General features: G+C 45.0%; 8 non-coding genes across 8 annotated transcripts; all 8 read left to right on the top strand.

Moving 5' to 3' along the window:
* The first annotated feature begins 1465 nt into the window (after positions 1-1465).
* trnad-guc lies at positions 1466-1537 on the top strand. Its single transcript has one exon. It is a non-coding gene; the product is annotated as a tRNA-Asp (tRNA).
* Positions 1538-4673: 3136 nt separating this feature from the next.
* Positions 4674-4745, top strand: trnad-guc. The gene has a single exon. It is a non-coding gene; the product is annotated as a tRNA-Asp (tRNA).
* A 1530-nt stretch (positions 4746-6275) lies between these two features.
* trnad-guc lies at positions 6276-6347 on the top strand. The gene has a single exon. It is a non-coding gene; the product is annotated as a tRNA-Asp (tRNA).
* Positions 6348-7878: 1531 nt separating this feature from the next.
* Positions 7879-7950, top strand: trnad-guc. The gene has a single exon. It is a non-coding gene; the product is annotated as a tRNA-Asp (tRNA).
* Positions 7951-9480: 1530 nt separating this feature from the next.
* On the top strand, positions 9481-9552 carry trnad-guc. The gene has a single exon. It is a non-coding gene; the product is annotated as a tRNA-Asp (tRNA).
* A 1533-nt stretch (positions 9553-11085) lies between these two features.
* Positions 11086-11157, top strand: trnad-guc. Its single transcript has one exon. It is a non-coding gene; the product is annotated as a tRNA-Asp (tRNA).
* Positions 11158-12686: 1529 nt separating this feature from the next.
* Positions 12687-12758, top strand: trnad-guc. The gene has a single exon. It is a non-coding gene; the product is annotated as a tRNA-Asp (tRNA).
* Positions 12759-14288: 1530 nt separating this feature from the next.
* On the top strand, positions 14289-14360 carry trnad-guc. The gene has a single exon. It is a non-coding gene; the product is annotated as a tRNA-Asp (tRNA).
* Positions 14361-15617: the final 1257 nt, after the last annotated feature.

The following is a 15617-nucleotide window of genomic DNA, read 5'->3' as shown; positions in this document are numbered from 1 at the left end:
CCAAGGCACATCGCCCAAGAGATGTACTCGACGGGGCGTCCTGGAAACATATCTTTAAATCCGCCCACGCCAATATTGTGCTGCACTCGGTCGATCAGCGAACAGGGCACATATCGTTTTCATTTTCCACACTTGTCCGTATAGAAGTTCAAATGCAACCTTCAACGTGCGCCATTTGTCGCACACGATCTTCATTCGCAAAAACGACACAATTGAAACACATTTCTTCAAAGGTCACCACAGCTAAGTGGTGAACAATGAGACGATCAAGGAGGATCGGCCAGTAACTCACGACTGCTCGTCAGGAACAGAATCGCCGATGCAGCTGACCTGCATGCTGTGATATTCAATAACGGTCTTCCAAACGCGACAATAATGCAAAAACTGTACGCAGAATGTAATAATTTGAAGTACCGGATCATCTCGCAACACGCACAAGCTTCCATCCAAGAATAGTGTTGTATAGTGAGGCATAGTGGATCCTTCTTAACGGTGTGTCCTGAATTTCACTTCTGTTCATTTTTGCTTCAATAACCTTTTCTATTTACCGAAGTAGCAGGAAATGAAATCAGCCTGTTAGTGTAAAGAACATCATTGTTAATACATGCAGACCCGTCCCGGAGAGGCTGTCCCCATGGTCCCCCAATCTTCAGAACTATTGTACCCAACGTCGACATGATTCGTGAATTTGGAACCTACCGATCCCACCGCTCTTTATATTGTGTCCTGTTATTGAACAAAAACGTTTAATTCAATGTGTTTGCTGGGAAAAGCAAGGATACGCATCCCCTGGTTTGCACAAAAGTCTGATGCATAATGTTCGTGCTGACATTTTAAATAGTGGCCCTGGTTAGACAACTGGTTAATTGAAATCGTTTTTTTATGGTGCCAAGTGTAATTTCGAAAATATTTTCTGCTGCATCTCATGCCTCTGGAACAGATGTCCTCAATATTCCTGTGAAGCGATGGCGATTGAGCCATGTAGCAAGTATAACAATCACCACGTTAATGTCCAACAGGTCTGTTTGAAACACGAGCTTTCGGAGCATTTCTCCTTCCTCAGGTGAATCTGAGGAATCAGCATTCACCTGAGGAAGGAGCAGTGCTCCGAAAACTAGTGTTTGAAACAAACCTGTTGGACTTTAACCTGGTGTTGTAAGAATTCTTACTGTGCTCACCCAAGTCCAAAGCGGGCATTTCAACAACAATTGAACCATGAGCCGACTTGCAGATGTCAGGGTCTGAAGTGAACAACCGCATCTATACTTACAGCTCAACACACACGGAAGTGTTTGGGTGTTCTGCATTCTGTCTTCCAAAGTTAACCTCGATCGACATTTAACACGGTATGTAGTTGCCACAGCAATTACTGATTTCACAGGAAAAGCAAGAAACTGCAGAAAATCGAGTCATTTTAGAGGGAAGCAAGCCTCAGTGAGCCAGGCGGGGCCAGCCTTTACGCAGTTCCTCGTTAGTATAGTGGTTAGTATCCCCGCCTGTCACGCGGGAGACCGGGGTTCAATTCCCCGACGGGGAGTTTGTACTTCTCCTGGATGAAAACGGCAATCCTTTTCAAAAGTGGCTCATCAGGCTGTCAAATCCGCCAAGGCACATCGCCCAAGAAATGTCACTCGACGGGGCGTCCTGGAAACATCTCTTTAAATCCGCCCACGCCAATATTGTGCTGCACTCGTTCGATCAGCGAACAGGGCACATATCGTTTTCATTTTCCACACTTGTCCGTATAGAAGTTCAAATGCAACCTTCAACGTGCGCCATTTGTCGCACACGATCTTCATTCGCAAAAACGACACAATTCAAAAACATTTCTTCAAAGGTCACCACAGTCAAGTGGTGAACAATGAGACAATCAAGGAGGATCGGCCAGTAACTCACGACTGCTCGTCAGGAACAGAATCGCCGATGCAGCTGACCTGCATGCTGTGATATTCAATAACGGTCTTCCAAACGCGACAATAATGCAAAAACTGTACGCAGAATGTAATAATTTGAAGTACCGGATCATCTCGCAACACGCACAAGCTTCCATCCAAGAATAGTGTTGTATAGTGAGGCATAGTGGATCCTTCTTAACGGTGTATCCTGAATTTCACGTTCTGTTCATTTTTGCTTCAATAACCTTTTCTATTTACCGAAGTAGCAGGAAATGAAATCAGCCTGTTAGTGTAAGAACGTCATTGTTAATACATGCAGACCGACCCGGAGAGGCTGTCCCCTGGTCCCACAATCTTCAGGAACTATTGTACCCAACGTCGACATGATTCGTGAATTTGGAAGTGCCTATCCCACCGCTCTTTATATTGTGTCCTGTTATTGAACAAAAACGTTTAATTCAATGTGTTTGCTGGGAAAAGCAAGGATGCGCATCCCCTGCTTTGCACAAAAGTCTGATGCATAATGTCCGTTGCTGACATTTTAAATAGTGGCCCTGGTTCGACAACTGGTTAATTGATATCGTTTTTTATGGTGCCAAGTGTCATTTCGAAAATATTTTCCTGCTGCATCTCATGCCTCTGGAACAGATCTCCTCAATATTCCTGTGAAGCGATGGCGATTGAGCCATGTAGCAAGTATAACAATCACCACGTTAATGTCCAACAGGTCTGTTTCAAACACGAGCTTCCGGAGCATTTCTCCTTCCTCAGCTGAATCTGAGGAATCAGCATTCACCTGAGGAAGGAGCAGTGCTCCGAAAACTAGTGTTTGAAACAAACCTGTTGGACTTTAACCTGGTGTTGTAAGACTTCTTACTGTACTCATCCAAGTCCAACGCCGGCATTTCCACAACAATTGAACCATGAGCCGACTTGCAGATGTCAGGGTCTGAATGTGAACAACCGCATCAATACTTACAGCTCAACGACACACGGAAGTGTTTGGGTGTTCTGCATTCTGTCTTCCAAAGTTAACCTCGATCGTCATTTAACACGGTATGTAGTTGCCACAGCAATTACTGATTTCACAGGAAAAGCAAGAACCTGCAGAAAATCGAGTCATTTTAGAGGGAAGCAAGCCTCAGTGAGCCAGGCGGGGCCAGCTTGTCACGCAGTTCCTCGTTAGTATAGTGGTTAGTTTCCCCGCCTATCACGGGAAGACCGGGGTTCAATTCCCCGACGGGGAGTTTGTACCTCTCCCTGGATGAAAACGGCAATCCTTTTCAAAAGTGGCTACATCAGCTGTCAAATCCGCCAAGGCACATCGCCCAAGAGATGTACTCGACGGGGCGTCCTTGAAACATATCTTTAAATCCGCCCACGCCAATATTGTGCTGCACTCGGTCGATCAGCGAACAGGGCACATATCGTTTTCATTTTCCACACTTGTCCGTATAGAAGTTCAAATGCAACCTTCAACGTGCGCCATTTGTCGCACACGATCTTCATTCGCAAAAACGACACAATTGAAACACATTTCTTCAAAGGTCACCACAGCTAAGTTGTGAACAATGAGACGATCAAGGAGGATCGGGCAGTAACTCACGACTGCTCGTCAGGAACAGAATCGCCGATGCAGCTGACCTGCATGCTGTGATATTCAATAACGGTCTTCCAAACGCGACAATAATGCAAAAACTGTACGCAGAATGTAATAATTTGAAGTACCGGATCATCTCGCAACACGCACAAGCTTCCATCCAAGAATAATGTTGTATAGTGAGGCATAGTGGATCCTTCTTAACGGTGTGTCCTGAATTTCACTTCTGTTCATTTTTGCTTCAATAACCTTTTCTATTTACCGAAGTAGCAGGAAATGAAATCAGCCTGTTAGTGTAAAGAACATCATTGTTAATACATGCAGACCGACCCGGAGAGGCTGTCCCCTGGTCCCCCAATCTTCAGAAACTATTGTACCCAACGTCGACATGATTCGTGAATTTGGAACCTGCCTATCCCACCGCTCTTTATATTGTGTCCTGTTATTGAACAAAAACGTTTAATTCAATGTGTTTGCTGGGAAAAGCAAGGATGCGCATCCCCTGGTTTGCACAAAAGTCTGATGCATAATGTTCGTTGCTGACATTTTAAATAGTGGCCCTGGATAGACAACTGGTTAATTTATATCGTTTTTTTATGGTGCCAAGTGCATTTTCGAAAATATTTTCCGCTGCATCTCATGCCTCTGGAACAGATCTCCTCAATATTCCTGTGAAGCGATGGCGATTGAGCCATGTAGCAAGTATAACAAACACCACGTTAATGTCCAACAGGTCTGTTTCAAACACGAGCTTTCGGAGCATTTCTCCTTCCTCAGGTGAATCAGAGGAATCAGCATTCACCTGAGGAAGGAGCAGTGCTCCGAAAACTAGTGTTTGAAACAAACCTGTTGGACTTTAACCTGGTGTTGTAAGAATTCTTACTGTACTCACCCAATTCCAAAGCGGGCAGTTCCACAACAATTGAACCATGAGCCGACTTGCAGATGTCAGGGTCTGATGTGAACAACCGCATCAAATCTTACAGCTCAACACACACGAAAGTGTTTGGGTGTTCTGCATTCTGTCTTCCAAAGTTAACCTGGATCGTCATTTAACACGGTATGTAGTTGCCACAGCAATTACTGATTTCACAGGAAAAGCAAGAACTGCAGAAAATCGAGTCATTTTAGAGGGAAGCAAACCTCAGTGAGCCAGGCGGGGCCAGCCTTTACGCAGTTCCTCGTTAGTATAGTGGTTAGTATCCCCGCCTGTCACGCGGGAGACCGGGGTTCAATTCCCCGACGGGGAGTTTGTACCTCTCCCGGATAAAAACGGCAATCCTTTTCAAAAGTGGCTCATCGGCTGTCAAATCCGCCAAGGCACATCGCCCAAGAGATGCACTCGACGGGGCGTCCTTGAAACATCTCTTTAAATCCGCCCACGCCAATATTGTGCTGCACTCGTTCGATCAGCGAACAGGGCACATATCGTTTTCATTTTCCACACTTGTCCGTATAGAAGTTCAAATGCAACCTTCAACGTGCGCCATTTGTCGCACACGATCTTCATTCGCAAAAACGACACAATTCAAACACATTTCTTCAAAGGTCACCACAGTTAAGTGGTGAACAATGAGACAATCAAGGAGGATCGGCCAGTAACTCACGACTGCTCGTCAGGAACAGAATCGCCGATGCAGCTGACCTGCATGCTGTGATATTCAATAACGGTCTTCCAAACGCGACAAAAATGCAAAAACTGTACGCAGAATGTAATAATTTGAAGTACCGGATCATCTCGCAACGCGCAAAATCTTCCATCCAAGAATAGTGTTATATAGTGAGGCATAGTGGATCCTTCTTAACCGTGTATCCTGAATTTCAGTTCTGTTCATTTTTGCTTCAATAACCTTTTCAATTTACCGAAGTAGCAGGAAATGAAATCAGCCTGTTAGTGTACTGAACGTCATTGTTAATACATGCAGACCGGACCCGGAGAGGCTGTCCCCTGGTCCCCCAATCTTCAGGAACTATTGTACCCAACGTCGACATGATTCGTGAATTTGGAACCTGCCTATCCCACCGCTCTTTATATTGTGTCCTGTTATTGAACAAAAACGTTTAATTCAATGTGTTTGCTGGGAAAAGCAAGGATGCGCATCCCCTGGTTTGCACAAAAGTCTGATGTATAATGTTCGTTGCTGACATTTTAAATAGTGGCCCTGGTTAGACAACTGGTTAATTGATATTATTTTTTATGGTGCCAAGTGCATTTTCGAAAATAATTTCCGCTGCATCTCATGCCTCTGGAACAGATCTCCTCAATATTCCTGTGAAGCGATGGCGATTGAGCCATGTAGCAAGTATAACAAACACCACGTTAATGTCCAACAGGTCTGTTTCAAACACGAGCTTTCGGAGCATTTCTCCTTCCTCAGGTGAATCTGAGGAATCAGCATTCACCTGAGGAAGGAGCAGTGCTCCGAAAACTAGTGTTTGAAACAAACCTGTTGGACTTTAACCTGGTGTTGTAAGAATTCTTACTGTACTCACCCAAGTCCAAAGCGGGCATTTCCACAACAATTGAACCATGAGCCGACTTGCAGATGTCAGGGTCTGAAGTGAACAACCGCATCAATACTTACAGCTCAACGAACACGGAAGTGTTTGGGTGTTCTGCGTTCTGTCTTCCAAAGTTAACCTCGATCGTCATTTAACACGGTATGTAGTTGCCACAGCAATTACTGATTTCACAGGAAAAGCAAAAACCTGCAGAAAACCTAGTCATTTTAGAGGGAAGCAAGCCTCAGTGAGCCAGGTGGGGCCAGTTGTCACGCAGTTCCTCGTTAGTATAGTGGTTAGTATCCCCGCCTGTCACGCGGGAGACCGGGGTTCAATTCCCCGACGGGGAGTTTGTACCTCCCCTGGAAGAAAACTGCAATCCTTTTAAAAGTGGCACATCAGCTGTCAAATCCGCCAAGGCACATCGCCCGAGAGATGTACTCGACGGGGCGTCCTGGAAACATATCTTTAAATCCGCCCACGCCAATATTGTGCTGCACTCGGTCGATCAGCGAACAGGGCACATATCGTTTTCATTTTCCACACTTGTCCGTATAGAAGTTCAAATGCAACCTTCAACGTGCGCCATTTGTCGCACACGATCTTCATTCGCAAAAACGACACAATTCAAACACATTTCTTCAATGGTCACCACAGTTAAGTGGTGAACAATGAGAAAATCAAGGAGGATCGGCCAGTAACTCACGACTGCTCGTCAGGAACAGAATCGCCGATGCAGCTGACCTGCATGCTGTGATATTCAATAACGGTCTTCCAAACTCGACAAAAATGCAAAAACTGTACGCAGAATGTAATAATTTGAAGTACCGGATCATCTCGCAACACGCAAAATCTTCCATCCAAGAATAGTGTTGTATAGTGAGGCATAGTGGATCCTTCTTAACCGTGTATCCTGAATTTCAGTTCTGTTCATTTTTGCTTCAATAACCTTTTCAATTTACCGAAGTAGCAGGAAATGAAATCAGCCTGTTAGTGTACTGAACGTCATTGTTAATACATGCAGACCGGACCCGTAGAGGCTGTCCCCTGGTCCCCCAATCTTCAGGAACAATTGTACCCAACGTCGACATGATTCGTGAATTTGGAAGCTGCCTATCCCACCGCTCTTTATATTGTGTCCTGTTATTGAACAAAAACGTTTAATTCAATGTTTTTGCTGGGAAAAGCAAGGATGCGCATCCCCTGGTTTGCACAAAAGTCTGGTGTATAATGTTCGTTGCTGACATTTTAAATAGTGGCCCTGGTTAGACAACTGGTTAATTGATATCGTTTTTTATGGTGCCAAGTGCATTTCGAAAATATTTTCCTGCTGCATCTCATGCCTCTGGAACAGATCTCCTCAATATTCCTGTGAAGCGATGGCGATTGAGCCATGTAGCAAGTATAACAAACACCACGTTAATGTCCAACAGGTCTGTTTCAAACACGAGCTTTCGGAGCATTTCTCCTTCCTCAGGTGAATCAGAGGAATCAGCATTCACCTGAGGAAGGAGCAGTGCTCCGAAAACTAGTGTTTGAAACAAACCTGTTGGACTTTAACCTGGTGTTGTAAGAATTCTTCCTGTACTCACCCAAGTCCAAAGCGGGCATTTCCACAACAATTGAACCATGAGCCGACTTGCAGATGTCAGGGTCTGATGTGAACAACCGCATCAATACTTACAGCTCAACGACACACGGAAGTGTTTGGGTGTTCTGCATTCTGTCTTCCAAAGTTAACCTCGATCGTCATTTAACACGGTATGTAGTTGCCACAGCAATTACTGATTTCACAGGAAAAGCAAGAACTGCAGAAAATCGAGTCATTTTAGAGGGAAGCAAGCCTCAGTGAGCCAGGTGGGGCCAGCCTTGTCACGCAGTTCCTCGTTAGTATAGTGGTTAGTATCCCCGCCTGTCACGCGGGAGACCGGGGTTCAATTCCCCGACGGGGAGTTTGTACCTCTCCTGGAATGAAAACTGCAATCCTTTTCAAAAGTGGCATCATCAGGCTGTCAAATCCGCCAAGGCACATCGCCCAAGAGATGTCACTCGACGGGGCGTCCTTGAAACATCTCTTTAAATCCGCCCACGCCAATATTGTGCTGCACTCGGTCGATCAGCGAACAGGGCACATATCGTTTTCATTTTCCACACTTGTCCGTATAGAAGTTCAAATGCAACCTTCAACGTGCGCCATTTGTCGCACACGATCTTCATTCGCAAAAACGACACAATTCAAACACATTTCTTCAAAGGTCACCACAGTCAAGTTGTGAACAATGAGACAATCAAGGAGGATCGGGCAGTAACTCACGACTGCTCGTCAGGAACAGAATCGCCGATGCAGCTGACCTGCATGCTGTGATATTCAATAACGGTCTTCCAAACTCGACAAAAATGCAAAAACTGTACGCAGAATGTAATAATTTGAAGTACCGGATCATCTCGCAACACGCAAAATCTTCCATCCAAGAATAGTGTTGTATAGTGAGGCATAGTGGATCCTTCTTAACCGTGTATCCTGAATTTCACTTCTGTTCATTTTTGCATCAATAACATTTTCAATTTACCGAAGTAGCAGAAAATGAAATCAGCCTGTTAGTGTACTGAACGTCATTGTTAATACATGCAGACCGGACCCGGAGAGGCTGTCCCCTGGTCCCCCAATCTTCAGGAACAATTGTACCCAACGTCGACATGATTCGTGAATTTGGAACCTGCCTATCCCACCGCTCTTTATATTGTGTCCTGTTATTGAACAAAAACGTTTAATTCAATGTGTTTGCTGGGAAAAGCAAGGATGCGCATCCCCTGGTTTGCACAAAAGTCTGATGTATAATGTTCGTTGCTGACATTTTAAATAGTGGCCCTGGTTAGACAACTGGTTAATTGATATTATTTTTTATGGTGCCAAGTGCATTTTCGAAAATATTTTCCGCTGCATCTCATGCCTCTGGAACAGATCTCCTCAATATTCCTGTGAAGCGATGGCGATTGAGCCATGTAGCAAGTATAACAAACACGACGTTAATGTCCAACAGGTCTGTTTCAAACACGAGCTTTCGGAGCATTTCTCCTTCCTCAGGTGAATCTGAGGAATCAGCATTCACCTGAGGAAGGAGCAGTGCTCCGAAAACTAGTGTTTGAAACAAACCTGTTGGACTTTAACCTGGTGTTGTAAGAATTCTTACTGTACTCACCCAATTCCAAAGCGGGCAGTTCCACAACAATTGACTTGCCGACTTGCAGATGTCAGGGTCTGATGTGAACAACCGCATCAAATCTTACAGCTCAACACACACGAAAGTGTTTGGGTGTTCTGCATTCTGTCTTCCAAAGTTAACCTGGATCGTCATTTAACACGGTATGTAGTTGCCACAGCAATTACTGATTTCACAGGAAAAGCAAGGAACTGCAGAAAATCGAGTCATTTTAGAGGGAAGCAAGCCTCAGTGAGCCAGGCGGGGCCAGCCTTTACGCAGTTCCTCGTTAGTATAGTGGTTAGTATCCCCGCCTGTCACGCGGGAGACCGGGGTTCAATTCCCCGACGGGGAGTTTGTACTTCTCCCTGGAGAAAACGGCAATCCTTTTCAAAAGTGGCTCATCAGCTGTCAAATCCGCCAAGGCACATCGCCCAAGAGATGTCACTCGACGCGGCGTCCTTGAAACATCTCTTTAAATCCGCCCACGCCAATATTGTGCTGCACTCGGTCGATCAGCGAACAGGGCACATATCGTTTTCATTTTCCACACTTGTCCGTATAGAAGTTCAAATGCAACCTTCAACGTGCGCCATTTGTCGCTCACGATCTTCATTCGCAAAAACGACACAATTGAAACACATTTCTTCAAAGGTCACCACAGCTAAGTGGTGAACAATGAGACAATCAAGGAGGATCGGCCAGTAACTCACGACTGCTCGTCAGGAACAGAATCGCCGATGCAGCTGACCTGCATGCTGTGATATTCAATAACGGTCTTCCCAAACGCGACAATAATGCAAAAACTGTACGCAGAATGTAATAATTTGAAGTACCGGATCATCTCGCAACACGCAAAACCTTCCATCCAAGAATAGTGTTGTATAGTGAGGCATAGTGGATCCTTCTTAACCGTGTATCCTGAATTTCAGTTCTGTTCATTTTTGCTTCAATAACCTTTTCAATTTACCGAAGTAGCAGGAAATGAAATCAGCCTGTTAGTGTACTGAACGTCATTGTTCCTACATGCAGACCGGACCCGTAGAGGCTGTCCCCTGGTCCCCCAATCTTCAGGTACTATTGTACCCAACGTCAACATGATTCGTGAATTTGGAAGCTGCCTATCCCACCGCTCTTTATATTGTGTCCTGTTATTGAACAAAAACGTTTAATTCAATGTTTTTGCTGGGAAAAGCAAGGATGCGCATCCCCTGGTTTGCACAAAAGTCTGATGTATAATGTTCGTTGCTGACATTTTAAATAGTGGCCCTGGTTAGACAACTGGTTAATTGATATCGTTTTTTATGGTGCCAAGTGCATTTTCGAAAATATTTTCCGCTGCATCTCATGCCTCTGGAACAGATCTCCTCAATATTCCTGTGAAGCGATGGCGATTGAGCCATGTAGCAAGTATAACAAACACGACGTTAATGTCCAACAGGTCTGTTTCAAACACGAGCTTTCGGAGCATTTCTCCATCCTCAGGTGAATCAGAGGAATCAGCATTCACCTGAGGTAGGAGCAGTGCTCCGAAAACTAGTGTTTGAAACAAACCTGTTGGACTTTAACCTGGTGTTGTAAGAATTCTTACTGTACTCACCCAATTCCAAAGCGGGCAGTTCCACAACAATTGAACAATGAGCCGACTTGCAGATGTCAGGGTCTGATGTGAACAACCGCATCAAATCTTACAGCTCAACACCCACGAAAGTGTTTGGGTGTTCTGCATTCTGTCTTCCAAAGTTAACCTGGATCGTCATTTAACACGGTATGTAGTTGCCACAGCAATTACTGATTTCACAGGAAAAGCAAGAAACTGCAGAAAATCGAGTCATTTTAGAGGGAAGCAAGCCTCAGTGAGCCAGGCGGGGCCAGCCTTTCACGCAGTTCCTCGTTAGTATAGTGGTTAGTATCCCCGCCTGTCACGCGGGAGACCGGGGTTCAATTCCCCGACGGGGAGTTTGTACCTCTCCTGGATGAAAACGGCAATCCTTTTCAAAAGTGGCTCATCGGCTGTCAAATCCGCCAAGGCACATCGCCCAAGAGATGCACTCGACGGGGCGTCCTTGAAACATCTCTTTAAATCCGCCCACGCCAATATTGTGCTGCACTCGTTCGATCAGCGAACAGGGCACATATCGTTTTCATTTTCCACACTTGTCCGTATAGAAGTTCAAATGCAACCTTCAACGTGCGCCATTTGTCGCACACGATCTTCATTCGCAAAAACGACACAATTCAAACACATTTCTTCAAAGGTCACCATAGTTAAGTGGTGAACAATGAGACAATCAAGGAGGATCGGCCAGTAACTCACGACTGCTCGTCAGGAACAGAATCGCCGATGCAGCTGACCTGCATGCTGTGATATTCAATAACGGTCTTCCAAACGCGACAGAAATGCAAAACCTGTACGCAGAATGTAATAATTTGAAGTACCGGATCATCTCGCAACACGCAAAATCTTCCATCCAAGAATAGTGTTGTATAGTGAGGCATAGTGGATCCTTCTTAACCGTGTATCCTGAATTTCAGTTCTGTTCATTTTTGCTTCAATAACCTTTTCAATTTACCGAAGTAGCAGGAAATGAAATCAGCCTGTTAGTGTACTGAACGTCATTGTTAATACATGCAGACCGGACCCGTAGAGGCTGTCCCCTGGTCCCCCAATCTTCAGGAACTATTGTACCCAACGTCGACATGATTCGTGAATTTGGAACCTGCCTATCCCACCGCTCTTTATATTGTGTCCTGTTATTGAACAAAAACGTTTAATTCAATGTGTTTGCTGGGAAAAGCAAGGATGCGCATCCCCTAGTTTGCACAAAGTCTGATGTATAATGTTCGTTGCTGACATTTTAAATAGTGGCCCTGGTTAGACAACTGGTTAATTGATATCGTTTTTTATGGTGCCAAGTGCATTTTCGAAAATATTTTCCGCTGCATCTCATGCCTCTGGAACAGATCTCCTCAATATTCCTGTGAAGCGATGGCGATTGAGCCATGTAGCAAGTATAACAAACACGACGTTAATGTCCAACAGGTCTGTTTCAAACACGAGCTTTCGGAGCATTTCTCCTTCCTCAGGTGAATCAGAGGAATCAGCATTCACCTGAGGAAGGAGCAGTGCTCCGAAAACTAGTGTTTGAAACAAACCTGTTGGACTTTAACCTGGTGTTGTAAGAATTCTTACTGTTCTCACCCAATTCCAAAGCGGGCAGTTCCACAACAATTGAACAATGAGCCGACTTGCAGATGTCAGGGTCTGATGTGAACAACCGCATCAATTCTTACAGCTCAACACACACGAAAGTGTTTGGGTGTTCTGCATTCTGTCTTCCAAAGTTAACCTGGATCGTCATTTAACACGGTATGTAGTTGCCACAGCAATTACTGATTTCACAGGAAAAGCAAGGAACTGCAGAAAATCGAGTCATTTTAGAGGGAAGCAAACCTCAGTGAGCCAGGCGGGGCCAGCCTTTACGCAGTTCCTCGTTAGTATAGTGGTTAGTATCCCCGCCTGTCACGCGGGAGACCGGGGTTCAATTCCCCGACGGGGAGTTTGTACCTCTCCTGGATGAAAACGGCAATCCTTTTCAAAAGTGGCTCATCGGCTGTCAAATCCGCCAAGGCACATCGCCCAAGAGATGCACTCGACGGGGCGTCCTTGAAACATCTCTTTAAATCCGCCCACGCCAATATTGTGCTGCACTCGTTCCATCAGCGAACAGGGCACATCTCGTTTTCATTTTCCACACTTGTCCGTATAGAAGTTCAAATGCAACCTTCAACGTGCGCCATTTGTCGCACACGATCTTCATTCGCAAAAATGACACAATTGAAACACATTTCTTCAAAGGTCACCACAGTTAAGTGGTGAACAATGAGACAATCAAGGAGGATCGGCCAGTAACTCACGACTGCTCGTCAGGAACAGAATCGCCGATGCAGCTGACCTGCATGCTGTGATATTCAATAACGGTCTCCCAAACGCGACAAAAATGCAAAAACTCTACGCAGAATGTAATAATTTGAAGTACCGGATCATCTCGCAACACGCAAAACCTTCCATCCAAGAATAGTGTTGTATAGTGAGGCATAGTGGATCCTTCTTAACCGTGTATCCTGAATTTCAGTTCTGTTCATTTTTGCTTCAATAACCTTTTCAATTTACCGAAGTAGCAGGAAATGAAATCAGCCTGTTAGTGTACTGAACGTCATTGTTCCTACATGCAGACCGGACCCGTAGAGGCTGTCCCCTGGTCCCCCAATCTTCAGGTACTATTGTACCCAACGTCGACATGATTCGTGAATTTGGAAGCTGCCTATCCCACCGCTCTTTATATTGTGTCCTGTTATTGAACAAAAACGTTTAATTCAATGTTTTTGCTGGGAAAAGCAAGGATGCGCATCCCCTGGTTTGCACAAAAGTCTGATGTATAATGTTCGTTGCTGACATTTTAAATAGTGGCCCTGGTTAGACAACTGGTTAATTGATATCGTTTTTTATGGTGCCAAGTGCATTTTCGAAAATATTTTCCGCTGCATCTCATGCCTCTGGAACAGATCTCCTCAATATTCCTGTGAAGCGATGGCGATTGAGCCATGTAGCAAGTATAACAAACACGACGTTAATGTCCAACAGGTCTGTTTCAAAGACGAGCTTTCGGAGCATTTCTCCATCCTCAGGTGAATCAGAGGAATCAGCATTCACCTGAGGTAGGAGCAGTGCTCCGAAAACTAGTGTTTGAAACAAACCTGTTGGACTTTAACCTGGTGTTGTAAGAATTCTTACTGTGCTCACCCAATTCCAAAGCGGGCAGTTCCACAACAATTGAACAATGAGCCGACTTGCAGATGTCAGGGTCTGATGTGAACAACCGCATCAAATCTTACAGCTCAACACCCACGAAAGTGTTTGGGTGTTCTGCATTCTGTCTTCCAAAGTTAACCTGGATCGTCATTTAACACGGTATGTAGTTGCCACAGCAATTACTGATTTCACAGGAAAAGCAAGGAACTGCAGAAAATCGAGTCATTTTAGAGGGAAGCAAGCCTCAGTGAGCCAGGCGGGGCCAGCCTTTACGCAGTTCCTCGTTAGTATAGTGGTTAGTATCCCCGCCTGTCACGCGGGAGACCGGGGTTCAATTCCCCGACGGGGAGTTTGTACCTCTCCTGGATGAAAACGGCAATCCTTTTCAAAAGTGGCTCATCGGCTGTCAAATCCGCCAAGGCACATCGCCCAAGAGGTGCACTCGACGGGGCGTCCTTGAAACATCTCTTTAAATCCGCCCACGCCAATATTGTGCTGCACTCGTTCGATCAGCGAACAGGGCACATATCGTTTTCATTTTCCACACTTGTCCGTATAGAAGTTCAAATGCAAACTTCAACGTGCGCCATTTGTCGCACACGATCTTCATTCGCAAAAACGACACAATTCAAACACATTTCTTCAAAGGTCACCACAGTTAAGTGGTGAACAATGAGACAATCAAGGAGGATCGGCCAGTAACTCACGACTGCTCGTCAGGAACAGAATCGCCGATGCAGCTGACCTGCATGCTGTGATATTCAATAACGGTCTTCCAAACGCGACAAAAATGCAAAACCTCTACGCAGAATGTAATAATTTGAAGTACCGGATCATCTCGCAACACGCAAAACCTTCCATCCAAGAATAGTGTTGTATAGTGAGGCATAGTGGATCCTTCTTAACCGTGTATCCTGAATTTCAGTTCTGTTCATTTTTGCTTCAATAACCTTTTCAATTTACCGAAGTAGCAGGAAATGAAATCAGCCTGTTAGTGTACTGAACGTCATTGTTCCTACATGCAGACCGGACCCGTAGAGGCTGTCCCCTGGTCCCCCAATCTTCAGGAACTATTGTACCCAACGGCGACATGATTCGTGAATTTGGATCCTGCCTATCCCACCGCTCTTTACCTTGTGTCCTGTTATTGAACAAAAACGTTTAATTCAATGTGTTTGCAGGGAAAAGCAAGGATGCGCATCCCCTCGTTTGCACAAAAGTCTGATGCATAATTATCGTTGCTGACATTTTAAATAGTGGCCCTGGTTAGACAACTGGTTAATTGATATCGTTTTTTTATGGTGCCAAGTGCAATTTCGAAAATATTTTCCGCTGCATCTCATGCCTCTGGAACAGATCTCCTCAATATTCCTGTGAAACGATGGCGATTGAGCCATGTAGCAAGTATAACAAACACCACGTTAATGTCCAACTGGTCTGTTTCAAACACGAGCTTTCGGAGCATTTCTCCTTCCTCAGGTGAATCAGAGGAATCGGCATTCACCTGAGGTAGGAGCAGTGCTCCGAAAACTAGTGTTTGAAACAAACCTGTTGGACTTTAACCTGGTGTTGTAAGAATTCTTACTGCACTCACCCAAGTCCAAAGT

The sequence above is a fragment of the Scyliorhinus canicula genome, chromosome 30 (genome assembly GCF_902713615.1).
Source record: "Scyliorhinus canicula chromosome 30, sScyCan1.1, whole genome shotgun sequence".
Taxonomy (NCBI): domain Eukaryota; kingdom Metazoa; phylum Chordata; class Chondrichthyes; order Carcharhiniformes; family Scyliorhinidae; genus Scyliorhinus; species Scyliorhinus canicula.
This window is presented reverse-complemented; position numbering and strand designations above follow the sequence as displayed.